General features: G+C 36.9%; 1 pseudogene; it reads left to right on the top strand.

Moving 5' to 3' along the window:
* Positions 1-882: 882 nt before the first annotated feature.
* On the top strand, positions 883-19,838 carry LOC122753804 (annotated as a pseudogene).
* Positions 19,839-20,675: the final 837 nt, after the last annotated feature.

Raw genomic sequence — 20,675 nt, 5'->3', positions numbered from 1 at the left:
CCCCACAAATGGGTGCAAAAAATTTCTATAAAAATAGCATATCAACATTGTTAAATTTTGAAGACCAAGGGAAAAGATAAGGTGAAAATTGTCCCATGTTTTCTTCTGTTTCTTCATTATTTATTCATTTCCTATGCCTAAACTTTAGGAAACCTCCTGGAAACTGAGATGGGAAGCTAATGAAGCTATCAAAGGCAACAAGGTGGTTCAGAAGATGCAATATTGAACCTCGAGTCAGGAAGATGTGATTTCAAATCTAGTCTAAGACACTTAATAACTGTTTGCCATTGGGCACATTTTTGAACTTCTTTATGTTGAAGTTTTCAGAACAGAAAAATAGGAATAATAGTAACTAAATCCCAGAGTTGTTCAAATGTAATCATGAATATAAAGTACTTTGCACATTGCCTGAGATGTAGTAGGTGCCTAATAAATTCTTACCTACCAGTAGTTTTCCAGAAGACATCCTTTGTTAACACTAGAGAAATGATGAACTTAGGGAATGTTTTATTCCTATTTGGTCTCTATTATTTCCTTATGCAGAGAAATGGTTTCAATTTTCAACTTCATTTTTTGTGCATCCCATAAGTTGGTAACCACTCATTTAAGCCATGATTTCTTTTGGTGCATTTCTTTTTCCAAGAAATATCTGAGAGTCAAAGTTTTACAGCTTGACAAGTATAACTTAAAATATATTTTTAAATGATGTTCTAAAACTACCTTGATAATTGTCTCTCTCTGGAATGTTCCAATGAAGAAGATACTTAGTGAACATTTCCAAAAGTAATTGGGAACTTAGGCTAATAAATATGACCCATAATAAATTTAAGTGAATGAGAAAATTAGATGGAGGGTATCCTGAGAGCAAATTCTATAGTAAAGATGGAGGCAATTTTTAATATTGAAGAAGGCATTGAAAAGCAACTCCTGTAAGACTTGAAAAGGATATAATTAATTCACTTTAGCACACAAGGATCAGTAAAATATAAATGAATAACTCTGGAGGAAAGCAAGAAAATATTACTGTATTTCCCTGGTAGAAACTGAAGTGTGATGCAATGGAAACCTGACTCACCTTAATAAGTTCCCAAATGACTCTTACAGAAGTTCTTGGAGGGGCAGAAATAATTATGTGGGGTATTCCAGAAGTCAGTGAAATTTTGAGAAAACGTTTCTTCTTTCTATATGTGGGGAGGGCAGGGAACAAACTTCTCTTCAGTATAAGTTACTATATACACAAGTAAATCATTAAAACTGGTAAATTACTTACTGATATAGTTGTCTCCTGATAGGCCACCCATATGCATCCCTTGTTTTAAATCGAATGTCACTCTCTTAAGAAGCTTGCCCACTTGATGATTCTGTAGTTGTTAAATAAATTGGTGAGATTCTGTTGCCTTTTCTTTAGGTGGTAAATAATCATAACATCACAGATATTGATATTGGAGAGATCTTAAAAAATCCATCAAGTCAAATGCCCTAATTTTGATGAACAAATTAAAGCTGAGAAAGGTTAAGGTATTTGCCTAGGGTCACATAGGTAACTATGTGCATCTAAGGAATTATTTGAACTCAGGTATTCCTCACTGCAAATACAGGGCTCTATGTACTCTACCATCTAGCTGTTTCTGAATAACAATACAGGACTGGCCTCAGGATTTCAAAAATCAGAGTCAAATCCTGCATATAACATTTACAGTCTGTGTGACCTTGAGCAAGTCACTTAAACTCTCAAAACTTCAGGTGACCCTCAGAAAGCATAAATTGCAGAATAGTTGGAGATCTGCATTGGTACAGAAGGAGTCTTTATATGTCCTATATATAAGAAATGTAGTTCCAGTAGTTGCCTACACATAAGAAATCACAGGTCTGTTTCCTACAAACACACACACACACACACACACAGCACACCCTACAGTAACAAATTTGCACACACACACACACACATGTATAAACAAAACAAAGGTTTCTAAAGTATTTACTGGGTAGAGGCAATTGCTATCATTTTTACCATTTTAAAGATGAGGAAACAGGGCAGATTTGAAGTCATTTATCTAAGGCCACATGGCTTGGATGTATGTGACAGATAATTTAAGTCATTTTCATAGCTAGAAACCCAATGATCTATTCACTACATCAGAGTGGCTTTTTAAAATTAATTTTTATTCCATCAGTTAACAATGTAGAGCCTACATATAATGTCTAACAATATAATTTTAAGGATAATGATTTCTACCTCCAAAATGAAGAGGAACATAAACATATGTTGATATATCAATGTTCTCTTATTTCATCTATGTTGAAGCCTACTAAAAAACCAAAGAATCAGAGTAGATAACTAGAGAAGACTAAGAGAGTTTTATGAAGCTCTAAGAGTTTAAATAACTTACATATGTTCTTAGAAGTAGTATGTGTTCTATTTAGGTGAAATGTATTATACCTAGCCTTTAGGTAGTGAAGGTGAGTGTAATCACTATTACAACTGAAAGGATATCATTCTTTTATTTTTTTAATAATAAAAGTTTTTTGTATTATTTTCTAGTTACTTGTAGAGACAGTTTTCAATGTTTCTTTTTATAAGATTTCTAGTTTCAAATTTTTCTCCCTTCCTCCTCTCCCTTCCCTCTCCCTAAGACAGCAAGCAATCTGATATAGGTACAATCACATTAAGCACATTTCTGCATTAGTCATGCAGTGAAAGAAGAATCAGAGCAAAAAGGAAAAACCTCAAAAAAACAAAAACAAAAAAATAGAAATAGTATGGTTCAATCTGCATCCATATGCCACAGTTCATTTTTTCTGGATTTGGAGAGCATTTTCCACCATGAGTCCTTTGGCACTTTCCTGAATGATTGAATTGCTGAATCAAGTCTATCACAATTGATCAACACACAATGCTTTTGAAACTGTGTATAAGTTCTCCTGGTTCTGCTCATCTCACTCAGCACCAGTTCATGGAAGTCCTTCCAGGTTTCTCTAAAATCTGCCTGCTCATGATTTCTTAGAGCACAATAGTATTCCATTACATTCATATACCACAACTTGTTCAGCCATTCCCCAGTGGATGGGCAGCCCCTCAACTTCTAATTACTTGCCACCACAAAAAGAGCAACTATAAATATTTTCCCCTTTTTTATGATCTCATTGGGGAAAAGACCTAATAGTGCTATTGCTGGGTCAAAAGATATGCACAGCTTTGTAACCCTTTGGGCATATTTCCAAATTGCTCTCCAGTATGGTTGGATCAGTTCACAGCTCCACCAACAATGTATTAATGTTCCAGTTTTTCCACAGCTTCTCCAACATTTATTATTTTCCTTTTTTATCATATTAGCCAATCTGATATATGTCAGGTGCTACCTCAGAGTTATTTTAATTTTCATTTCTCTAATCAATAGTGATTTAGAACATTTTTTACATGGCAATAGATAGCTTTGATTTCTTCATCAGAAAACTACTTGTTCATATCCTTTGACCATTTCTCAATTGGGAATAACTGGGATTCTTATAAATTTGATTTAGTTCCCAATATCTTTTAGAAATGAGGCCTTTATCAGAAATACTGGCTATAAAAATTGTTTTACAGCTCTCTTGCCTCCCTACTAATTTTGGATGCATTGCATCCATTGGACAAAACCTTTTTAATTTAATGTAATCAAAATCATCCATTTTGCATGTCATAATATTCTCTTTCTCTTGTTTGGTCATAAACTGTTCTCCTTTCCAAAGATCTGAGAGTTAAACTATTCCTTCCTCTTCTAATTTGCCTATGATATCACCTTTGATGCCTAAATCATGTAACCATTTTGACCTTGTTTCTACCATATTATCATCCAGTTTTCCAAGCAGTGTTTGTCAAATACTGAGTTCCTATCAAAGAAGCCAGAGTCTTTGGGTTTATAAAATAGTACATTAATAAAGTCATTTATTGCTTGGTGTCCTGTGCCAAACCTATTCCATTGATCCTCCATTCTATTTCTAAGCCAGTACCAAATAGTTTTGATGACTGCTGCTTTATAGTAAAACCTCAGATTTGGTACAGGTAGCCCACCATCCTGTGCATTTTTTTTCATTAGTTCCCTTGTATATTATTGAGCTTTTGTTTTTCCAGATGAATTTTGATAATATTTTTTCTAGCTCTATTAAGTAATTTTTAGGTAATGTGATTGGTATTGCACTGAATTGTTATTTTTATTATATTAGCTCGGCCTATCCATGAGCAATTTATATCTTTCAAGGTCTGTTGTCTTTCCAATGAGGTATTTCACATTTTTTCCTATTTTTTTCATTCTTTTGATTCTGTTTAACTGAATCCTGGTTTCTCATGAAGTCATTATCTTCCATCTGTCCAATTCGAATTTTTAAGGTATTGTTTTCTTCAGTAAGCTTTTGTACCTCCTTTTCCATTTGGCCAAATGAATTTTTTAAGGAATTGCTTTCTTCAGTCAGTCTTTGTCCTTCCTTTTACAAGCTGTTGATTCTTTTTTCGTACTTTTCTTGTGTTGTTTTCATTTCTCTCCCCATTTCTCTCAATTGATTTTTTAAATCCTTTTTGAGCTCTTCCAAGAAGGCTTTTTAGTCTTGAGACCAATACATCTTCTCTCTTGAGGTTTCACATGTAGGCAATTTGAGAGTATTGTCCTCATCTGAGTTTGTGTTTAGCTCTTCCCTGTCAACACAGAAGCTCTCAATGGTAAGAGCCCTTTTCTGTTTCTTACTCATATTGTAGCTTATTTTTTAAAAGTTGAGGTCTGCTCCTAGGGCACAAGGGTCATGGTTTCAAGCTTCTTGTGCTGGGGGATATGGGCTGTTTCACTAGCTTTCTACTTTGAGGCCTCTATGGCTTGTGGATTTCTCACCACCCTGGGCTTGCTCCCTGGGCCTGCTCCAAGTGCTGGGATGGCTAGGCACAGTTGTCCTGTGGGTGGCCCTCCAGAGGGTAGCCTGCCTTTTATGGGCCAAATTTAGCATGGGGAGAGTTAATTGGGTGGCTCACTGTAATATTGGGGTTCAAAAAATAATGAGAGACTCTAGGTCCAGAGTTTCCTCTCTTCCAAACTACCGACTGATAGGAAAGGAAAGTAATAGCCTCTTTTCCACAAACAAATCAGGGTTTATTAATGGGAAAAAAAACCTACCACACAAGAGAAGTTAATAGAGCCAGGAACAATAAGGAAGGGAATAGGGGACGGGAAAGATACAACACACTTCCTAAATGATAAGAATCTAAAACTCTAGGGTAAAAAGGCCCCCAGATACCTTGAATAAGCTCTGCTTCCTCCACCACCCAGAATAGCTTAGCTCAAACAAAAAACTGACTCAAACCCTAAACTTTCTTCCAGCTCAGCTAGCCTAAAGACATAACCTCACTTCAATAACACAAACTCACCACCACTTGGAATCTGCAGTTTCAGGGAGAATCAGCTGTTCAGTGTCTCCTGGTTTGGTCTGAAGGTCCACCACCACCAGCTCCTCTCTCTCTCCCTTCCTTCCTGCCTCTCCCACCAGAAGGGAGGTTCTTAGCCATGCTGATTCTCCAATTGGTTCAACATACCCCTTGGGCTGTCCCCATTATAATTTGGCCAGGCCCATGTGGGCATGGGGGAACTCCTAGGTGGGGCTTAAGGTTACAACTTTTCAGTCTGACCATAATGAAGCAAAGATGGGGTCATGGAAACCCCAAATCACAATTAATTTCTTATAGCCCTCTCAGCTGATTCTGGTGGATCTCACAACTGGCCTGCTGTGCCACCAGCTTGCTGAGCCAGGATCAAGAAGCTTCAGTTGCTTTGCTGTGGCCAAGAGGTTCCTGCTGACTTGCCCAGACCCCTTTCCATGCTGTGCTGTGCTGTCTGAGTTATACTATGCTCCCCTTTTAACCAAGTGAGACTGGCCTTTCCTGAAGTCTTCTAAATTTTTTCAAGTTGCAAGATTGTGTCTCTCTGTCTTTTTGTTGTAAAGCCTAAAAATATCTAACTTTGATGCTTAAAAAATCTAATGATTGGTCACCTTAAATTAAAAGCTTTAGCACCAGTCTTTGGGCATTAAGCATTTATTAAAGTATATTAGGGGTTAGCAAAGAGAGAGAGAGGAAAAATAGCTTTCATCTAGCTATTTAAGAGAGAGAGAGAGAAAGAGAGAGAGAGAGAGAGAGAGAGAGAGAGAGAGAGAGTGTCCCTGCCACCAACAGCTTGAATGAAAAGAGCCCACTTCTCAGCAGCTTCTCCCAAAAGCCCTCTTTGAAACAGGAAGCAGAACCATTCCCACACACAGCTCCAAGCTAATTGGCTGGTAGCACTGATTGACATGAAACAGGCAGTAGGCACAACTTCCAGATGGCAAACTGACCTTTGAAACCCCAGAGAGGTCACTTCCGGACACCAAGTCACATGTTTTCTTTTCAGGCCTGATTCTCACAATGTCCCTCTCAGCAGGGGGTGTTGTTCCAATTCTCACATTCTAGATTCTGTAGTTTTGGAATCCATTTAGAGGCTTGATTTCGTGTTCTTTTTGAGGGAACCAAAGGAGAGTGGCAATTTGTTGGCTTATCTCTGCCATCTTGGCTCTGCCTCCAGATCAAGGATATCATTCTTTAATAATTAGGACATATATTTGTGTTACAAGATTGATTGAGACAAATTTGATGCAGGGATAGGAGATTTAATCTTCTATAGAATTTGGAAACCACTTTGCAACCCTAGTGAGTACATTGTAGAAATCTGTAGAATTAGAAGAGGAAAACTGAACTAAATATGTTTATTTAAAAATCTACCATTTTAAAATCTTTCTTTAATCATATTCTCTCAGTATACTGTAAAAAGAGCTGGCAAACCACTTTAGAAAGGATTATGGTTTGATATTCAAAAACATTTGGGCATGGATGGAGGAGCCAAATAGAGGTGTTAATGCAGTCAAATACTCCCAATATTTCCTTTAAAAACATGTCAAATAAGGGCAGTTAGATTGCACAGTGGATAGAGCACCAGCCCTGGAGTCAGGAGGACCTGAATTCAAATCTGACCTCAGATACGTGACATTTACTAGCTGTGTGACCCTGGGCAAGTCACTTAACCCCAATTGTCTCACCCAGAAAACAAACAAACAAAACATTAAAACATGTCAAATCAAATTCTGCACTAGTAGATCAAAGAAAAGATCAGACTGCGGCATTCATCTAGCCCAAGATACTTAGGAGATTGGCAGAAGAGGTCTGGACACTATGGTTGGGTCTCATCCAGAGTACATACTGCAGCAAAACAAGCTGTGTGGCTAGGAGGCAACTGTACCAACAGCAACAGCACCATCAAGAACTCTCATCCCACAGGTGTTAAAGAGGTCAGAAAAATTATCAGAAAGATTACAGGGGACCATGAACTGGTACTGGGCACATACTCCCCCCTCCCGCCCCACACCGTGTAGTCCTGGGTCACAATACCAGGGCAGACATGAGTATGAGCACTTGCAGGCACAGGAGAGTAGAGACCCTGGTCACAGTCCCATAGCTGAAAGGAGACCTAGTACTTGTGGCTACAGAAGAGCAGGGTCCTTCCTATGTAATGTCCAGAGCACAGAGTATGAGAATAATCCTTAGATCCTTAGATCACATCACCTTGGAAACACTAAAAACTTACACAACTCTAGGACTACCTCAGAAAACATGAAAAATCCTGAAGCTTGGGACAGTGGAGAGAGACAGACAGACAGACAAACAGAAAAAAGAAAGAATGGAAGAAAATAAAGTTAATAATTATAACTGTGGATGTGAACTCATGAATTCAAAAGTAAAACAGAAGTAGTTAAATGTCTTAGCAAGCAGAATTCAAAAATATGTTGTTTACAAGAGACACACTTGAAGTAGAAAGACACACATAGAGTTAAAATAAGGGACTGGAGCACTCTATATATACATACAGACATATATGTATATGTATACATGTATGTATGTGTATATATGTACATATATGTATATATATTATGCTTCAGCTGAAGTTTAGAAAAAGGTAGCAATCATGATTCCAATCTAAGTAAAAGCAAAATTAATTACCAATTAAAAGAAATAATCAGAGAAACTACATTTTGCTAAAAGGTACCATAGACAAAGAAGTAATATCAATACTATACACATACACACACACACACACACACACACACACAAAATGTTAGAGCATTCAAATTCTTAAAGGAAAAGTTAAATGAGTTAAAGGAAGAAATAATAAAAATATAAAAGTGGGGGATCTTGATTTTCTTCTCTCAGTACTAGATAAAAATAATCATAAAATAAATAAGAGAGAAGTTGAAGCAATGAATAGAATTTTTTTAAAAAATAGATATTGAGGGCAGCTAGGTGGTGCAGTGGGTAAAGCACTGGCCCTGGATTTAGGAGGACCTGAGTTCAAATCTGGCCTCAGACACTTGACACTTACTAGCTGTGTGACCCTGGGCCAGTCACTTAACCCTCATTGGCCCACAAAAAAAATTAAAAATTTAAATTTAAATTTAAAAATTAGATATAATAGATCACAGGGAAAAGATGAATGGGAATAGAAAGGAATGTACCTTTTCCTCAGATATGTATATCTTCATTTAAATTAAACATATTTTAGGGACTAAAAACTTCGCAAATGCAGAAAGACAAAAAAGTTAAGTACACATTTTTGAGAACATAATGCAGCAAAATATTTAGTAAAGAGCCATGGAAACATAAATTAAAAATTTATTGGAAATGAATTTAATCCCAAAGAAAAGAAATCAACAAAACCCTCAATAATTTAATTAAAGACAATGACAATAATGAGACACTCAAAATTTGTGGGATTTACTCAAAATAAAACTTAGGGGGAAATTTACATTTCTCATTGCTTTATATCTCTAATTGCTTATATCAATTGATAAGGGAAAGAGCAAAGCAATAAATTAGGCATGAAATTAAAAAAAAAAACAAAAAAACCCAAATATTCAGTCCTCAATTACACTCCAAAATAGAAATTCTGAATAATCAAAGGTGTACTAATAAAATTGAGGGCAAATAACCATTGAATTAACACATAAAATTAGGAGCTGTTTTTTGCCCAAAAAAAGGAGAAATAAATGAATAAAACAGTTAATTTGATTAAAAATGAAGGAAAAATCAAATTATAAGTATCCAAAATGAAAAGAGTGAATATAACATCAATCACAATGAAATTAAAGCAATTATTAGCATATATTTTCCCCAATTTTATCCCAATTAATCTGAAAATCAAAGTGAAATGGACAAATATTCACAAAATTATAAATTGTTCAGATTAACAGAAGAGAAAATAAAATAACATCTTAGAAAAAGAAGTTGAATAAGCCATAAAGGACCTACCCAAGGAAAAATACCTGGACCAGATGGATTTATAAGTTAATTCTGCCAGCTAAGGAGCAATTATTCCCACTAGTATATAAAGGAGTTGGAAAAAAAAATAAAGGAATCCTACCAAATTACTTTCATGATATGAATATTTTTTTGATACATAAACCAGGGAGACAAACAACAGAACAATTTCCCTAAGGAATATTCATGCAAACAAATTAAAAGACTAGTATAGAGATTAGAACAACATATCACAAAAGATTGTGTACTATGACTGGGGTCATATATACTAGGAACATAGTGCTGGTTTAACATGAGGTAAGCCTTCAGCTTAACTGACCATATCAAAACCAAATAGAAATCATATGATACTCTCAATAGATGCAATAAAAACTAGCAATAAAATACAATACCTATTCCCTTAAAAAAACACTAGAAAGTATAAGAATAAATGGAGCTTTCCTTAAAATGCAAAGTAGTATCGATTGAAAACCATCAGCAAGCATTATCTATAGTGGGGATAAGAAAGAGAAGCCTTTCCAATAAGATCAGGGGAGAAGCAAGGATATCCATTATCACCACTATTATCTAATATTGTACTAGATGTGCTAACTATAGCAATAAGAAAAGAAAAAGAAATCAAAGTTATGAGAATAACCAATGAAGGACAGCAAATAAAATTTCTTTGCAGATGAAATGATGGTATATTTAGAGAATAGGAGAGAAACAACTTAAAAAAAAAAACTAGTTGAAACAATGAAAAATTTTAGCTAGGTGTATATATATATATACACAACACAAATGTATCACATATGAATATATGAATATATACATACATATATACATAAGTATAAGCATATAATACCTATTTATATTCATACCTGTACGTATGGAGATAAGAAAGCAACTATGTGGCTCATTGCATAGAGTGTTGTGCCTAGAGTCAGGAAGACTCGTCTATCTTCCTGAGTATAGATCTGACCTCAGACCCTTACTAGCTATGTGACTGTGGGCAAATGTTTGCCTTAGTTTTTTTTTAATCTGTATAATGAGCTAGAGAAGAAAATGGCAAGCCACTCCAGAATCTTTACAAAGAAAATCTCAAATGGAATCATGAACCATTGGAAACAAGTGAAAAAATCCCTGAACCAAAACAACGATAACATCATAGAAGGGAGAGGGAGAGAGAGAGATTTTCAATGGGCCTGAAAGTCTAAGAATATATTGTTCTGGAATCGCATATATTTCTGAATGGACATGGTGAAGCAGGGGAGCAGGGGCTTTGGTCACAGGTCCAGAGTAGAGAAGAATACTTGTGAACACTCAGATCACTCAGACCAGAACATTGGCCAGGACAGCTATAATCACACGTAGACCATACCATTTTTGAAGTGTCAAAAATTTATGGACCCTCCCCCCAGGAACTAGTTTGGAAATAGCAGAATGAAAAACCTGAAGTCTCAGACAGTGACATTTCCACTACAGGAGCCAAGCATACCATTACCATGAAGATAAAAGTTAAAGAAAAAAAATAGGCTAGAAAATGAGCCAACAACTAGAATAAAAGAACCTGAAAGAGAAAGTTACTGTGGTGACAGGGAAGATCAAGACACAAATTCAGAAGACAACAAAGTCAAAAACAATTATATGCAAAGTCTCTTTAAAATGTGAATTGGGCAGAAGCCAAAAAAAAAATCTGGAAGAGCTCAAAAAGTTTTTGAATAATAAACGAGAGGTAGAAGAAAAAGGGAAAATAAATGAGAGTGATACAGGAAAAATATGAAGAGTCAATAGCTTGATAAAAAGCACAAAAGTACTTAAAAAACCAATACCTTAATGAACAGAATTAGTATAATCATAATATAGAAAAAATCCATTAAAAGAACATTTAAAAAGCAAAATTAGCCCAATGGGAAAAAAAGAAATTAAAAAATTCACTAATTTGAATTATTGTGTTTTGTCCCTCCTAATTTGCACACCATTGTCCTTTAAAATACTTTATCTTTTTACTAAATAAAAACCTCAGCATTAAGACTCTCTTCTATTTAGAAAAAAAAAATCACTTCAGTTTCCTGTTAGATTATTATTTAACAAAATGACAGAAACTGTGAAACATTATTTAGTTCTGAAAACCTCCATGGTTCTCCATTCAATCAAAAGCATGATCCATCCATAAAGAAGTCTGATTGTGTGTTTCACGTAAAGAAAAGCTAATATGACCTCAACATGATGTGGCTCCTTTCTTTTTGTCCTTGTTTCTCCAGCAATAAAAAGAAGTGAGAGAGTTAAACATTTATTTACTTGTCAAATTGGGCAAAATTCTTCAAGAAGAAAAATTATATAGTACCTCAACCACTTTAACAGTCTAAAAGACAAAAAAAAAAGTATTGATTTTTGTTTAGCTTTGTTTTTTTTTTCCATTCTGTGGGTAGTGCTGTTCCTGACTATATATATAAGAAAAGTTATTTTAGATTCACATTGCACCACTTCTTACAAGACTAATGTTCTCAAGGAGACTGTCTACTCTGTATTTGGAAAACATTGCTTAAGATGTATTTTGGTTTTACTTTATTCTGCGCTGAGTTTCCTGGAATTGCCAAAAGATTGAGGCCTGTCTCCTCAGGAAATGTTAAGGGAGGAGTTGAAACCATCAACCCAATATAAAAGGTAAAATTAAAGGAAGCACCTTGAATTAGAGGGAAGGACATAGGACAAAGATTCTGGAGAACTATGTCCTATTCTTAGTTCTGCTACCTTGTTAACTTATACAAGTTCCCTATCTTCTCTGGGTCTGTTTTCTTTTCTGTATTATTTGTGGTTTGGACCAGAAGATTTTGAACATTCCTTTCAGCTCGGACATTTTGCAATTCTATTAAAAATAATGAGATTTGTACAGTGGTTGGAGTATTTACCTAGAAATCAGGGAAACCTGAGTTCATATCTCATTTCAGATGCTTAAGCAGTCTAAATGAATCATTTAAGCTCTGTGTGCCTCAGTTTCCTCATCTGTGAAATGAGTAAATATTGGTATCTCCCTTCTGAGATTATTGTGATGATCAAATGAAATAATATTTAGAAAGCATTTCCCAAAATAAATCTTTACATAAATACCAGATATTATATTTATTTTACCCTTAACAAGTCACCTACATTTCTCGACCCATTTCCACATCTGTAGTACTTACCTTTTGGGGTTGTTCTTTGCAAATTTAAAGTATATCCCTCAATCAGTCATTGTGCTGTATTAAGCACAAAGAAACTCAAAAGACAGTCCCTGTCCTTAAGGAGTTCACAATATAATGGTGATAAAGAGAACTGCTGCTATCATTATCATGTTTCACCTTAGACATTATACTGGCTATATGAAAACAGGCAAATGTCTCATCCTCCTAGGGACACTCTTGAAGGCTGGGAACTCTTGAAGACTCTAAGTTGCAAACTGAGTGTTCTACATTGATAGAGGGAGTTTGTTCACCTAAAGTTTCCATACATATTAAATCACAGTTCCATCTGGAAGTACAAAGGGGGAGGGAGGAGAAGATTAATCCTGAGCTGAAACATAGGTTAGCAAGCAGAAAATAAAGAGTGAAATGATGACTTTAATGGTCTAAATAATTGACTTATTTACTTTAAACATTTGTTACATGTATAGTGTTTTGAGAACACTGTACTAGATAGTATAATGGAATTATGTTAGGTCCCCACCCTTACATAGTTTTATTATAAAGTGGCAAGGCAAAGAGCCATATCAAGGGAAACCACCAACACTTCCTTTAGTAGGAATGAGAAACAATATGAACAAACACAGGAAAAGGAAAAGATTTTCAGTCGGAAGAGATCCAATGGAGTGGGAGCTATTGTATCAGCACTGAAGTTCCCCCAATGAACCAAGATTTTTCAATTTTTAAAATTACTATTAGTGTTTTAAAGATGTGATGTTCCTAATTTTGAACAGCCCCACTCTTCAGGATGGGGCTTCACCTCTGGACAAAGTGACAAAAGATTTCCTATAACCTATGGCAATTGGTCTATAATTGGAGACTATTGGAGAAGAGGTAGGTCTATAATGAATATATTTGCCCAATTATTTTTCAAATTTTCGCTTCACTTTGAAAGAAAAGAGACTTTTTTTGCCCTACAGGCAGGAATAAAGGGAAAACATTACCAGTTTTATCCTTTTCTTTCCATGTTATATTCACAAGAACATAAATTTAAAGCTAGAAAGGAAATTAGAAGGTATTAAGTCCAAATTTCTAATTTTACAGATGAGGCAATTGAGGCACAGAGAGGTTAATTGATTTGCCCAGAGTCACACCACTAATAAGTGTTTGTCAGGGTTGGAGCTCTGGTCTTCTGAACTCCAAACTCCATGCCATATTCCCTATGTCATACTTCCTTCTTAACATATCAACATTTCTTTGAATCTGCTTGGTAGAAGCACTACCTATTTGAGGCATAATGGGAAATGAAAGGGCTAGTACAAAGTGATGCATGTGTTTATTCCTAATGTAAGAAGAACTCAGATGGGGGCATGGAGCCTGCATTCTGGAGTTAAGAAGAATTGAAAGGAATTGAATAGCATTATCTCAATTAAAAACATAAACTAGGAACATTTGTGGGGGCGGGGGTGGGGTGGAGTGAGTAAAGAAAGTCTGGCCAACAACCCTAGTGAATTTGCTATAGATCATGCAGGTATTATATAGAGCCTTCTGATAAAATTGCTGAAAATGTGTTGATTAGTCCTCAAGGCAGATTGACCCAGGACAGTCATACAAAACAGTAATTAGCTACTCCATATTACCCCCATCCCCAAACCTAGAAAATAGAAGCTAATTACAGGATAGCTCCCGTAAAATTCACAAATAGTGGGATTTTTGTGGAGAAGATGTTTGGTAGTCAGATTCCTTCAAACAATTAAAAGATGGGTCCCAGGCAATTGAATTATCTTCCCTTGAATTTGATACCTCTAAATTCCCTTCAACATCTAATTCCATTTAGACAGGGTAATAGATAGATAGCTGGACCTGGAGTCAGGAAGACTTAAGTTCACATTCAGCCTCAGACACTTACTACCAGCATGACCTTGAGCAAATGACTTAATGTCTGGCTATGTAAAATAGTAATAACAATCACACCTACCTCCCAGAGTTATTGTTAGTTCTAAATGAGATATTTGTAAAGAATTTTGCAAAGCTTACAATTGCTCTAAATGATATCATCATCGTTATCCTTTGATGTGATGATAAATTGGCAGAAGAGCAATGGATGAAATTTTATTTATAGAAAGGATCATTAACTAAAGACTTGGAATGAAGAAGCAAAGTAGAGAAGTTCCACAGGACAATGGTGAGGGAGGTGGCAGAGTCAAAGCTAAAAATCAGAAAGATTGAAGGAATAGAGTTCCAAAGAAATGAAGTGGCTAGTGACCCTGCCCAAGTGAGGTCATTGTCACATAGGAGCTTTTTGTTTGTTTGTTTGGTTTGGTTTGGTTTTGCTTTGTTTTTGTTTGTTTTTTAATCCTTGGCCGTAGGTAGTAGGGATTGTGAGAATGATTTTACTATTAAATTTTCTCTTGCCATTAACTTGGTTATTCTGTCATAAATGTTTTACTATTTGTTTCTCCCTTGTCTGTTCCAAGGGAACTAAAGGGGACTTTAATTGTGTTCATATAATCATGATTACCCCCTCAAAACAATGCACACTAAATAAGGGATTCCAAAGTTAGATTCACATAAAGTGACATTCACATAACACCTAAACCCTCCCATCTGCCTTCTTTCACTATTATTGTAGAGAACAACACCATCTTCCTAGTGCTTAAAGCTCACAACTTAGGAATCATCATGGATTCCTCATTATCTCTCACACTCTATACCCAATCTTTGGCCAAGGACTGTCAATTTAACCTTTTCAACTCATTTTGAATACCCCCTTCTCTTTTCTGACACTGATGCCACTCTAATGCAGATCCTCATCACCTCATAGCTGTATTATTGCAGTATCCTGATGGGTCTGCCTACTTCAAGTCTCTCTCAACTACAATCTATCCTCCATTCAGCCATTAATATGATTTTATCTAAAATACAGGTCCAATCATATTTCTCCTCTATTTAATGAATTCCAGTGGTGCCCTATCATCTCCAGAATCAAATACAACTAGCTCTACTTGTCATTCAAATCCCTTTATTGCCTTGCCACCTCCTACGTTTCCAATCTTCTCTCACCTTACCACCCAACAAATATTCTACAACCCAGGGGCAGGGGCTTCCTAGCTATTCTTTGACCACCACTCATCTCTTCAACTGAGATTTTTTTTTCTGTCTACCCACAATACTTGGAAGGCTCCTCTCCTCTGCTCTGACTATTAACTCCCTGTCTTTCTTTTAATCCTAACGAAAATCCCATCCTCTATAAGAATCCTTCTCAAGCCTCTCTTAATTCTGTTTCTTTCCATCTGTTAATTATTTCCTACTTATCCTTTACATAGTTTGCTTTGTACATTTGTTTACATGGTAACTCCCCTATTAGATTGTAAATTCCTCTATACCCAAAAGTCCCCCTACACAACTATGCATACCCTTTGACCATCTATATCACTACTAGGTCTATATCCCAAAGAGATTATTAAGAAAGGGAAAAAAGATCCACATGTACAAAAATATTAATAGCAGCTATTTTTTTTGTGGTAGCAAAGAATTGGACATTGAGGGGATGCCCATCAAATGGGGAATGGCTGAACAAGTTGTTGTATATGAAGGTAATTCAACATTATTGTGCTATAAGAAATGATGAGCAGGCTGATTTCAGAAAAACCTGGGAAGACTTACATGAACTGTTGTTGAGTGAAGTGAGAACCAGGACAATAGCGTGCACAATACCAACATGATTGTGCAATGATCAACTATGATGGACTTAGCCCTTCTCAGCAATGCAATGATGTAAGAGAATTCCAAAAGACTCATGATAGAAAATGTTCCATCAAAGAAAATAAATATGGAATATGAATGAAGAGGGAAGAGTACTATATTTCCCTTTTATTTTGTTTATTTCTTGTGGTTTTCCCTTTTTTTCTGATTCTTCTTTCACAACATAACTAAAGTGGAAATATGTTTAACATGATTGTACTGTATAACCTATATTAGATTGCTTGTTGTCTTGGGGAGAAGAGAGAAAGGAAGGGAGAGAGGTAAATTTGGAACTCAAAATCTTACAAAAATGAATGTGGAAGACTATATTTACATGTAATTGGAAAAAATAAAATATCATCAAGATGGCAAAATAACTTCCCATGTACTTTAAACACATATGATACTTAATATTAAAAAAGTAGGGGCAGCTAGGTGGCTCAGTGGATAGAGCACCTGCCCTGGAGTCAGGAGCACCTGAGTTCATATCCAGCCTCAGACACTTAACACTTACTAGCTATGTGACCCTGGGCAAGTCACTTAACCCCAATTGCCTCACCAAAAAGAAAAAAAAATAATAATATAATTAATACTAAATGCCTAGAACATAAAAGATATTAAATAAATATTTATTGAATTGAATCATAATTACCTCTAAAAGTAATTTTAATTTATTTTTACAGATGAGCAGACTGAGTGCCAGAGAGTTTAAGTGACTTTGCCAAATTCACAATTAATTATAAAGCTTAATTATTATACCCCAGTGATATACATCAGTGTATCTTTATTTTAAAATGTTATAATCTAGTATGTATTGCTTTCAAGATGGACACTAGATGTGTATTGACCTTATTTTTCCTGTTATAGAATTTCAAGCATGAAAATAAATGGCATAAGTGTGTTAGTTCCATTCGGCTTCAGGAAAAGCAGCAATAATTCAACTATCATTTATTAAACCCCTAACATCTGGGAAACTTCTATTTGATTGGGAAAGGACATGGGTCTTTTTGTTAATCGTACTCCTTATTCTACCTTTATTTATTTAAATTTTCTTTCTTTTAGTCCTGTAGCCTCTTTTTTCTTTTCTTTTTTTTGTTTTGTTTTGTTTGGTTTTGGTTTTGTGAGGCAACTGGGGTTAAGTGACTTGCCCAGGGTCACACAGCTAGTAAGTGCCAAGTGTCTGACACCAGATTTGAACTCAGGTTCTCCTGACTCTAGGGCTGGTGCTCTAACCACTGCGCCACCTAGCTGCCCCTAATATATATATATATATTTTTTTAGGGGCAATGAGGGTTAAGTGAATTGCTCAGTGTCACACAGCTAATAAGTGTGAAGTGTCTGATGCTGGATTTGAACTCAGGTCCTCCTGAATCCAGGGCCGGTGCTTTATCCACAGTGCCACCTAGCTGTCCCCTAGCCCTGTAGCCTCTTAGTCATTTTTTCATATTCTACTGCCATCCTTCATGCAGGATACCTTTCCTTTAGGTCACAAAAGACTACAATGAATTCTTTTTTTTTTTTTTTATATAACACATTCCTTAGATTCCTGAAAGTTGTTTGTATATTGTGACTTTCAAAAACAACAACAGGAAGAAAACAAAAACACTTTCATTATTCCTCTACTGAGGTCGATCAAAGAAATCTCACTACAAATGTCACCCATGAAATGTAAATCTTTACATTGAACAAACTGAAATAAAATGAGCCTCAGATATTCCATGTTTCACTTCATTGCTTAGTTGGCTGCCATTAAAGAATCTGCTGTACCCACAAGCCTTCAGGTACTATATTGGAGCAGAAAGAGGGTAGAATTTGGAGTCAAAATACTTAGGTTTAAATTATAGCTTTGTCACCTTGTGCCTGAGTGACCTTGGGCAAGTCACAATCACTGGAGGCCTCAGATTCCTCAACTGTGAACCAAGAGGGTTGGCTGTTTAATTTCATTTACATCACTTAATCAATGATCCATATTCCAAATTAAAATCCATCTAATTACATGGAAATCTGTCCAAAATACTAACCAGCTCTGTTGCACAGTATCTCATGCAGAGAAAAAACAGGTTCTTATTCTGTCAACTCATTTCCCCTCTTGCTATTTCCCAGCAAAGCTGCATACTTACCCAATTAGTAACCATATATTTCCAAAGAGAATTAAATAAAATCCTATTGGCCATGGCCTATAATCACATAAAAAAAGGTGATGGTGGCAAAGCACATATTTTCTTGACAGTAAATCTATAGGCACATTGAGAAACCCCTTAACTGGAAGGTTTTTGTTCCATTTAAAGTTCAAACTCACTCGGGGGGGGGCACTGAACTTATGATGTCAGTTTTTATTCCTTAGGAATTCAATGATCAGGACAATAACTAAAGCCCTGGAGACTCAGGAATTTTTTTTCCTCATTTTTCTCTCATCCCTCCCTTCCTCTCTTTTTTCCTTCCCTCATTACTTTTGGCTTTCTTCCCTTCCTCTCTTCCTTTCTTCCTTCTTTCATCTTTCTTTCTTGTATTTCTTCACTTTCTACTTTTCTTTTATCCCTAAGTATTTGAGCTGCAACTTTATAAAAAGGATCAAAGAAACTGGACAATTGATTTCAAGCTTCTTGCTCCAAGAGTTAATCACTCAATCAAATAATTTTTAAGAACCTAGTAACTTCACAGAGAAAGGGACCTCCTCCTGGACAGGCTCTTCTCTGCAGACACCCTCCCAGCAGATACCTGGCTCTCTGTCCTGGTCGACCTCCAGGACAGCCAGACTGTGGCTTCTGTTCAGGAACCATCTCTGCCTCTGACCTCCCCCAGCCCACCCTGAGATCCCTTCAGATAGGCAGCCCCTGGTCTTAAGGCTGCTTTTTTTCAGTGGATTTCTGCCAACATCCCCAAGAGGAATGAGGGAAAGATCATTGGTGCGTACACATGTATTCCACACTCCCAGCCCTGGCAGGCCTCACTGTTTGTCACTCAGAATTTCCACTGCAAGGGTGTCCTGCTGCCTGATCAGTGTGTCCTCACAGCAGCTCACTGCAACCACCAGAACCTTTCAGTGGATTGAAGGAAGCACAATATCCATCAGGAGGATCCCTTCCAGCAATCGATCAAGGTGTAGCACCGGATCCCCTACTCCAAGTACAGCTTCAGAAATCTGAACCAAGACCTCATGCTGCTCTACCTTGAGAAGCCAGCAAATCTGATCCCTCAAGTCCAGCCCATTCAATGGGCAGAAGAGTCTGCCAGTCCTGGGAAAACCTGCCAAGTGTCCGGCTGCGGTATCATCTTCAGTCTTATTGTCAAATATCCCAGCACTCTCCAGTGTGTGGACATCAGTATCATGTCCATGGAAAAAATGCAAAAAAGTTTACCATCAATATGAAATCACCCCAGGCATGGTCTGTCCTGTGATGGAGAAAGGTGGAAAGGATGCTTGTTAGGGTGACTCTGAAGGCCCCTTGATGTGCAATGGGACCCTGCAAGGCATTGTGTCTTGGGGCATGGAACACTGCACCCTGGCTATATATCCCAGTGTCTATACTAACCTGTGCTGCTATTGGACCTAGATTCTAAATGAAATGCAGAAGGAGCAGAAGAAGAAGCAGTGACAAACTACACCCCTCCAACCCTCCCAGGATGATTGGCCAATCTAACCAGTCCCCAGGCCACCTCAGGGGGCTGAAACTGCAGCCCCACAACCTACCCAGGCCCAAAGGAACCCAGGCCCATGATGCTTCATATCTACCTAGTTGACCATTGACCACCCCCTCTCACAAGGATAGGAATCAGGACATCCTAATTTCCCAGCCATGGGTCTCTGGAGGACCCAGGTTTCCTAGCCCCATCTCTAGTCCAGATTTGGATGCCTAGAAATGGAATCAAAAGGAGTTAGAGGTAGACGGAATATTTTGGCCTGAAATAATGGCTCTTAAAAGGACCTTTTGAAAGACCATGTACTCTGATTTTTACAAATGGGGAAACTGAGAGTTGAAGTGACCTCCTCTAATGTCACATAGGTAGGATGTCACAAAGCCAGATTTAAGAGGCATAGATCCATTCCCAGCCTTCCAGATACCCTAGCCCCTTTCATTAACCCACTGCCTTGCTCAGATATCCAGAGTGTGAGAATTAGAATGTCATCCCTACTGGAGAGATACTGTAGTGAAGCTCTGCCATGAGGAGAAAGCATGTGATTTAGAGACCATGTGACTTTCGCATCGAGAAGTTACATCTATAGAACCACTTGTGGGACTTGTCAATCAGAGCTACCAGCAAATTAGTTTGGAGCTGTGTGTGTGGACAGCCCTGCTTTGTGTTTCACAGACGGCTTCTGGGAGAAGCCTTTGAGGATCGGCCCCTTTTCGTCCAGGAAATGAGCATGGCGGCAGATGGAGAACAGGGCAGGAGGCCCTCTTAGTCTTTCAGACACCAGCTTGGTGGTGAGA

Source organism: Dromiciops gliroides, chromosome 1, assembly GCF_019393635.1.
Source record: "Dromiciops gliroides isolate mDroGli1 chromosome 1, mDroGli1.pri, whole genome shotgun sequence".
Taxonomy (NCBI): Eukaryota; Metazoa; Chordata; class Mammalia; order Microbiotheria; family Microbiotheriidae; genus Dromiciops; species Dromiciops gliroides.
This window is presented reverse-complemented; position numbering and strand designations above follow the sequence as displayed.